General features: G+C 32.8%; 1 long non-coding RNA gene across 1 annotated transcript; it reads left to right on the forward strand.

Moving 5' to 3' along the window:
- Positions 1–2242: 2242 nt before the first annotated feature.
- LOC128159964 (uncharacterized) lies at positions 2243–6090 on the forward strand. The gene is made up of 2 exons (XR_008240216.1): positions 2243–3524; positions 5791–6090. It is a non-coding gene; the product is annotated as an uncharacterized LOC128159964 (long non-coding RNA).
- The last annotated feature ends 1686 nt before the right edge of the window (positions 6091–7776 follow it).

The raw sequence follows: 7776 nt of genomic DNA on the forward strand, positions 1-7776 counted from the left end.
GAGAAGGTAAAACAATCGTTTTACTTATGACATAAGGCTGGAAACTCAATTCGGCCACTTCCGGTCGAAACCGGAAGCAAAACCAATTTTTTTGAATTTTCATGTTTTTCAATTTTTAAAATTTTACGTACGTATCTTACAGTAATTTTTATGCTGAGTTCAAAACTGAAATCCGTTTTTGAATCGGACGATGCATTACAGAGATATCGGGGTTTAAAAATTGATTTTTCCGGAAATTTTGATTCTGCGTCCTTGGTTTAAAAAATAGCGTTTTGTTTAAAGTGAAATTAACTCGTACCAAAAATAATTGCTAAGTCGTACTTAAACACATTCGGATTTTTTTGTTAAGTCGTTCTTGAAATCAGAAAGGTTTTTGTTAAGTCGTACTTAAAATGATTCGGATATTGTTAAGTCGTACCAGGAATAATTCGATTGTTTTCATCTTTTTACTTTAGTTACTTTTGTTATTGGTTTAGGAGCTCTGCTTCTTACAGGAACTTCCAGCTTTACATCCGACATTAACGGAAGACCCACTCGTTGCTTTGCAACGAGCTTTGCTCTAGTTATTATTAGGGTCTTCCGTTTTCCAACGGAAGACCCTTTTGTTTTTCTACGGTTTCTTTTTTTTCTTATTCTTCTTATTATTATTCTTTTTATTTTTTTTTCCAACTCAAATATTTCAAAAACGCTTGCATCGATTGTTTTGAAATTTACAGATTTATTGTATATCTAAAAGATCTCTATGATATGAAAAAAGTATTTGATGACGTCATCAAATTCGTCAGATATTGACGTTTTTCACGTTTTAAAAAGTGATTTTGTCCGGAGCTTTTCTCATTTTTGATTTAAGATAAAGCTATGAGATTTACAGAGTAGGTAGAACTACCGTTTTACTTTTGACATAAGGCTGGAAACTCAATTAGCACACTTCCGGTCGAAACCGGAAGCAAAACCAATTTTTTTGAATTTTCATGTTTCTTAATTTTAAAATTTTTACGTACGCATCTTACAGTAATTTCCATGCTGAGTTCAAAACTGAAATCCGTTTGAAAATCGGACGATGCATTACAAAGTTATTGGGGTTTAAATATTGATTTTTCCGGAAATTTTCATTCCGCGTCCTTGGTTTGAAAAATAGCGTAATGTTCAAAGTAAAATTAACTAGTACCAAAAATAATTGTTAAGTCGTACTTGAACACATTCGGATTTTTTTGGTTAAGTCGTTCTTGAAATCGGAAAGGTTTTTGTTAAGTCGTACTTAAAATCATTCGTATTTTGTTAAGTCGTACCAGGAATACTTCGATTATTTTTATCTTTTTTTTTTACTTACTCTTCTTATTGGTTTGAGAGCTCTGCTTCTTACAGGAACTTCCAGCTTTACTTTCGACATTAACGGAAGACCCACTCGTTGCTTTGCAACGAGCTTTGCTCTAGTTATTATTCTTTTTCTTTATTTTTCTGACTTTTTTAAACCTTTATATCTCAAAAAGTTTTCAACGGATTTACATGAAACTTTCAGAGATTATGGCACATCAATGTCCCTCAAAGATGTTAATTCTTTAACAACAACGTCACTTCCGTTTTAACGTTACGTCAATTTTTAAATTTTAAAAAAGTGATTTTGTCCAGGGCGTTTTTCAAAAACGCTTCAAGATAGAGACTTGGAATATTCTGTGTTGAAGCATTGATCGTTTTTATTTGGACATAAGGCTGGAATTTAGTTTCCGTCATTTCCGGTCCAAACCGGAAGTGTTTTAAAATTTTCGATTTTTCGAATTTTTCGTTTTAATTTCAAATGTTTACGAGATTTGTAGAGTTGGTCATGCTGAATACGAAACCGAAATCAGTTTGAAAATCGGACAATGCATTACACAGATATCGAAGTTTAAAAATTGATTTTCCCGGAAATTTTGATTCCGCGTCCTTGGTTTAAAAAATAGCGTAATGTTCAAAGTAAAATTAACTCGTACCAAAAATAATTGCTAAGTCGTACCTGAACACATTCGGATTTTTTTTGTTAAGTCGTTCATAAAATCGGAAAGGTTTTTGTTAAGTCGTACTTAAAATCATTCGTATTTTGTTAAGTCGTACCAGGAATGATTCGATTTTTTTTCATCTTTTTTTAGTTTCTCTTGTTATTGCTTTAAGAGATCTGCTTCTTACAGGAACTTCCAGCTTTACTTCCGACATTAACGGAAGACCCACTCGTTGCTTTGCAACGAGCTTTGCTCTAGTTATTATTAGGGTTTTCCGTTTTTCAACGGAAAACCCTTCTGTTATTCTACTGTTTCTTATTAGGGTTTTCCGTTTTTCAACGGAAAACCCTTCTGTTATTCTACTGTTTCTTATTATTATTTTTTTTTTTTATCCGCAAATTTTGTGTAGGCCATTTCTCGTACATTTGTTGTCTGATTGTTATGAAACTTTCAGGGTATGTAGACAATGTTAATATCTGGGGACGTTTTTTTCAAATTTTTAAAATTCACTTCAGGTTATGAGTTATTGCCCTTTAATTGAAAATTGGGGGGTCTTTTGTCCAGAGTTGATCTCGGGAACTACAAAAGATAGTTGCATGAAATTTAGCAGGATTGTTGGTAACATTTTATAGTTTTGCTGGCATGAAAATTGTGGCAAAATGTTTTTTAGTTTTTAAGCTATTTGCCGGTAAAGTTTAAGGTTTTGGGGGGTCTGAAATTTTGTTGCTTTTTGTATAATAACCTTTAAACTAAAAATAATTTGTTAATACATATAGAACAAAAGTTGTTTAGAATAATGAGAGCTTTCATTTAAAATTAAGAAAAAAGGGCTGGCCCCTGTAATTAGGGGTCAGCAGCTCATACACGTATTTTTCTAATAGCAAAAATCGTTATCATTTTATGAAAAAAAAATATTCAGTTATTGTTAATATATTAAATGATGTCATTTGGTATCAAATTTAAAAAGTTCTGTGCCCTATTTTTTTCAAATTTCATAAAACAAATATGTGTGAATCGTAACGTTACATGAACGAGTTAATTTGTCTACATAGACACACAAGCGAACAAATGCCACTTTAAGGCCCAGGCATTTACTGCATTACGTTGTGTTGCATCTTAGATAAATAGTTGTGATTCAATTTCATTTTTTTCATCTATATCATTTATGAATTCAATGAACACACATTATTTTAACGTTCTATGTGCAACTATTTGTCGGGGCGCCCCTGTTTGTAACCCCCGCGCGCGCGCCGAATGTAAACAGTAACGAACGGCATTGTAGAAAAGAGAGAGCCGTAATGCAGAAGAGAAGTTGTGTATTCTTTCGATGTACAAATGCATTTTCAATTTACTGTGAAACATATGAACATGCACAGGGAACAATACTACATATTTGTTTAAGGAGGATATTTTTCTCGTGTGAATCGTTTACGAGGAAATTCTGACAGCCACACTTCTGTCGACGATCAGCCGTTGATAAGCTACGAGTAATAAAGGAGAAAAGATGGACATTAAAGTATGTGATTTATGTGGATGTTACTGAAGAAGGTGAGGCTTTTACTCCTTTTAAAGTTTAAAGAAGTTAAAGTTAAAATTTAGTATATAGTATAGATGTACATGTAAGTACGTGCACACTGTTTGTTTTTGTTATGGTGTGGGTGTTTGTTTACTAACGTGTAATTTTTACATGTTTCATGGATGTTTAGACTCGCTCGAGGTTCATGGGGGACTGGAAAGGGTAACTGAATTTATCTATTTAAAAAAATAACAGATTGTGAATTTTCAACTCAAAATTCAAAGCAGGGTCTAATTAGAAACATATCATATATTCTTGTGCAGAAGACTCCAAATGTAGTCATGAATATCCTGTAGACATAACTTCAAGTAAATAAAATTGTATACTTCAGACTTCAGAGTTAAAACATGACTTTAATATCTTTATGATGCCAATCATTGTATCATTAGAAAGGTTTAGCAGACCAACGGGTACCCGGTACATGTACTTGTACATGTAGGTTACAAGTTAGAACTATGCGTACTATTCTACCAGTTCACATAATTTTTCTTGTTTAGCAGTTATGATGTGTACTTAAATTGTCCTTGTTAATGTTTTAAATGTAATTTTTTATTCCCTTTTTTTAATCTGACTACTGGCAGTACTGGCCTGCGAGCAGTTCTCGCCGAGGACCATTTCTCGCTGGTGCACTGTTACATCATATTATCGTATATAATTTTATGTGTTGATAAAATGACGTAATAATGCAGTGAATGCACTGGTGAGAAATGGTACTCGGCGAGAACTGATCGCACGCCAATATTGATTAATTACAGACAAAAACTGAAGGTTGCGCGTGTTATTTTTTATTGAACAACATTGTTTAAAATAATTCTTTATATATGTGATGATCAGATCGGTTTGAATACCAGTGCCAGATAGCTCAGTTGGTAGAGCACCTGACTAGAGATTCAGGGGGCCCAGGTTCAAATCCCGGTTTGGTCCTTCATTATTTCTCCCATCCTGTTACAATATTGGTGTTGTGACCAACCCCTGGAACTAACAGGTTAACTCCTGCCAGGGTTGATCTTCGAGGGTGAAGATCATTTAAGGGGGAAGGAATGTGACGGTCAGACTGGTTTGAATACCGGTGCCAGATACATGTAGCTCAGTTGGTAGAGCACTTGACTAGAGATTCAGAGGGCCAGGTTCGAATCCCAGTTTGTTCCGTCGTTATTTCTCCCATCTTTTACATATACATGTATATCAGATATATGACAGATGATTAAGGGTCATCACATGTTTTGCAAGATGCAATAAGTGTTAAAAACTTTTACTTTACAACACAATACATATAAGTGAATATTTATGTTTCTTGTTATTATTTGGTGTGGTTTTCTTGACAGTGTCGCATAAACAATTTACCCGCTCCTAAAACACAAACTTTCTTTTTGTGGATTCAGCTTACCGCTGATTGGCTGCTGTTGCAGCAGACAAATAAGATATGCACGCACAAAACACAATGAACTTATCAGAGAATGAGTTGAGTTTATTTCAACTGTTGGAATTTGTTTGTTTTTTTTTTTAAATGTATACTTGTGACAAAACATATATGTGGTACATACAGCTGTAGCTTTATGAAGAAAATTTTGGTTAGACCATATATACCTATCATGCAAGTAAATGATATTTACAAAAAACTTGCAATTTATGGCGCACGAAATATACGCTAGTTTTATAAAGATTGACATACATGTAATGTACCACATTCTGTGAAAAATAATCTATTAAAAATTCTTCATTAAGTTTACTCATACATGTTTTATGCTTATTACACATAGTATTGTTTTTAAAACATGTGATTTATAAGAAAATAAGCAAAAACCCTCGCTAATTTATTTGCAAAAAAAAAAAACACAGTAGAATTGATAAAAAATGGTATACCAGAAGCTAATACCAGTACATGTACTTTGACGCTGTTCGGTGGGTAATATTCGTTTGTAATTTACGAATTGAAATATTGACTGTTGCACTACAAGTATGGTAATAAACTCTCTCTCTCTCAAACTCTCTCTCTCTCAATTTGATAAGTGTTTATACAGTCCTATGAAAATTTTTGAATATTATATTATGACTTGATATGCAAATTTTTGATCTTTTACTGCCTAAATGTTATGTCATGTATTGGGATATTTCATACCTATTACACTGCATGGTCAGTGTATTTTTTCCAGATATACTATGCATATGTTAATGTAAACACAGCTATTACTAGTACATGTATGTAAACACAGCTAATTATTATTTTTTTTATTTCAGCTCAAAACAGACTCTTGTTACCACATGGCTTTTACCGGTACCTGTTGATTCTTGTGGGTCAGCTCCTGAGATTAACCTGTCACCTCTATCCACATGCATATTCCTTGTGTTCTACAGACTATTTACCGGTAATTCAAATTAAATCCGATAATGCATGAACAATAATGGAACTTGAAGAAAGCATCATGCCATGTTGTGGTTTGTGTTTGATAAGAAATTATGAAAACAAAATTAAGGCTGTTTATAAAGAAATTCATAATTGCTGTGAAAATTTGTTTTTCAATAAAAGTATGCAATTATGTTTCCTTTATTTTTTATTTCATAAAGATATTTAGATGTGTTTACATAATTGAAAAATCCCCCCCCCCCTCTATTTAATTGTCTGCATTAAGATTACATGTAGGATATGTAAATGTACATTTGACTTTGAAATAACATCTGCTATGATAATTACTTTTGAAATGAACAAGAAACAACCTATTTCTACCTTTCTAAGGTATATATGCATAAAAAAAGTAGAAAAACATGTCAAACTTGAAAATTTTTCATGGAAATCAACTCGATCTGTCTCCAGCTACCTGGGTGTGTTTGAATTTAATTTTAATTTAAGGCAGATGTCTAACTTGTAGGTTGTAACTTACTGTTTTAGCATGGTTAGAAGGAGACTAGAAATCAAAATAGATTAGATATTCACTAAATATGATTGTTAGCTTACTTTTTTCATGAAAACAAGAAATCACAAGCAGGACAGCTGTCTATTTGTTAATTAAAATGGTACAAATCATACAATAAACAAATAAAGATCAAATTTTAGAATCATTGATGATTGTTTTCAAATATGTGTGAGAAATTACTCAAGGAAATTGCCACACGTTTCATAAAATTAGGTAAAACATTTCAAACCATGACTTTTTATGAAAATCAAAAGATTGAGGGGTGGGGGGTATACATGTAAGGGTATTTCTAAGTGATGTGAAGCTTTTATCATGATTATATCATGTAGGCGTATGTTGTATTGAATAAGCTTCTTTTTAAAGGTGGTTGAACAAAAGTTGACCTCTAAAAGGTCAGGTAAAGATGTTTTACTATGGAGAACCCTGTAAATCTGTGTTTACTAAAGGAAATTGGAAATGGTGGGTTCACTTAAATGGCCATATTTTTATTAAACCTCAATGGAATTGGCAATATGTGGTATTCTTTTTCTCAGAATTGCATTAGCTTTCTTAGTCTTTTCATAAAAATGTTAGTGTACTAAGTTAAAGGTACAAGGAACAGTTTCGGATAAAGTACCGTCAGTATTTTTGTAAAATTGAGAGTGACTGTACTTGAAGGTTTATCATTGTTGCGTAGATTCATGAAATGAATTTTAATGATTATCAATAGTTAGAGGGATGTCTCTTGTTGGAATTGGTAAGCAATATTAAGGCCCCTAATTTTAAGTACATGAGAAGCAGAAATAAATTGTGAAACTTGCGGCTATGACAGATATGTTGACTTTACAGTGAAATTGAAGGTTACAAACGGAAGGTTATATAACATGAAATGTAGGTGGATGGGATATTATATGCCTATTTAGTATTTACTGGGTATGAGGACAATAGCAAGTTTATTGTCCCCAAAGACAGCAACTATTTAATGAGGCAAAGCCAAGGGAAATAGTTGCTGTGGAGTGGGACAATAAACTTGCTATTGTCCAAATAGTCAGTTAATTGGTATTTCATTATACAGAAGAAAACTTTATTTGTCAGCGATGCAGAATTTCTTGATGATAAACAAATTAGAGTTAAATCAAACTTTGTATTTAATGCGGCGATCTTATTAGGTCAGAGGTGTTCCGAGTTTAAGGTGATATGGGACACTTCCATGTAGTGACCTATTGTTTATCGAAATAAACAATAAAATAAAGTGTAATTATATAAGTAAATGTAGTTTCTTTTCAAAAATGGTCACCTAACTCCTTAGCACAGTGGGTTAGAGGGTTACTAG

This window comes from Crassostrea angulata, chromosome 8 (genome assembly GCF_025612915.1).
Source record: "Crassostrea angulata isolate pt1a10 chromosome 8, ASM2561291v2, whole genome shotgun sequence".
Lineage (NCBI taxonomy): Eukaryota > Metazoa > Mollusca > Bivalvia > Ostreida > Ostreidae > Magallana > Magallana angulata.